Genomic DNA, 1342 nt, shown 5'->3' on the forward strand with positions numbered 1-1342 from the left:
CAGTATCTAACACAGGGGGTCCGGGGCGCAGCCCTTAACTAACCATTTGATTGCATTATCTCTGAGAATAGTTAGCAATTATCCATTTGATTGCATTATCCCAGGTTAAGGGGGTTGTGTGGTTCCATATCACCAGATTTATTAAAAACTCTCGTCAGGCTAAACAGTTTAGGCTAGATAGTGGTGGCTGCTTGGATTATTCTTTGTCTCTTATTGACTTCGGGTGGCTAACCTCTATAAAATTGAGGACACCAATAGACTTTGTACTAAGGTTAGGTTAAACAGACACTTTTGCTGTAATGGAGGATTTCGCCATCGGGGCGTGACGAAACCTCCGGCAAAATAGTGGTTAGGTTAGGCGGCCGGTAGTGGTTGGTTAGTTGCCTGTATTATTATTATATAAAATTTAAGGTCCCCCGTTAGACTTTACCACGGTCAGGCTAAACAGTTTAGGCTGCTTGGATTATTTCCTTGTCTCTTATTGACTTCGGGTGGCTAACCTCTATAAAATTGAGGACACCAATAGACTTTGTACTAAGGTTAGGTTAAACAGACACTTTTGCTGTAATGGAGGATTTCGCCATCGGGGAGCGTGACGAAACCTCCGGCGAAAGTAGTGGTTAGGTTAGGCGGCCCGGTAGTGGTTGGGTAGTTGCCTGTATTATTATTATTATATAAAATTTAAGGTCCCCCGTTAGACTTTACCACGGTCAGGCTAAGCAGTTTAGGCTGCTTGGATTATTCTTTGTCTCTTATTGACTTGGTTATTCTTATATATGGGGTGGGGACGCAATGGGTGTACTAAAGTTAGTTAAACGAACACTTTTGCTGTAATGGAGGATTTCGCCATCCGAGGAGGCGTGAAGCAGGAAACCTCCGGCAAAATAGTAGTTAAGGTTAGGCGGCCCGGTAGTGGTTGGTTAGTTGCCTGTATTATTATTATTCCTATAAATTTAAAGGTCCCCGTTAAGAATTTACCAGTCGCGAGCTGAATGGTGGTGGCTGCTTGGATTATTTCTTTGTCTCTTATTATTGACTTCCGAATTTGGCTAACCTCTATAAAATTGAGGACACCAATAGACTTTGTACTAAGGTTAGGTTAAACAGACACTTTTGCTGTAATGGAGGATTTCGCCATCGGGGAGCGTGACGAAACCTCCGGCGAAAGTAGTGGTGGTGGCTGCCTGTATATCTCTATAAAATTTAGGCCGCCAATAGACTTTACACCAAGGTTGGCTGCTTGGATTATTTCTTTCTGTCTGTCTCTTATTGACTTAGCCTCTATAAAATTGTGGACACCAATAGACTCTGTACTAAGGTTAGGTTAAACAGACACTGTAGC

Source organism: Homarus americanus, unplaced genomic scaffold (assembly GCF_018991925.1).
Source record: "Homarus americanus isolate GMGI-L3 unplaced genomic scaffold, GMGI_Hamer_2.0 scaffold11115, whole genome shotgun sequence".
Classification (NCBI taxonomy): Eukaryota; Metazoa; Arthropoda; class Malacostraca; order Decapoda; family Nephropidae; genus Homarus; species Homarus americanus.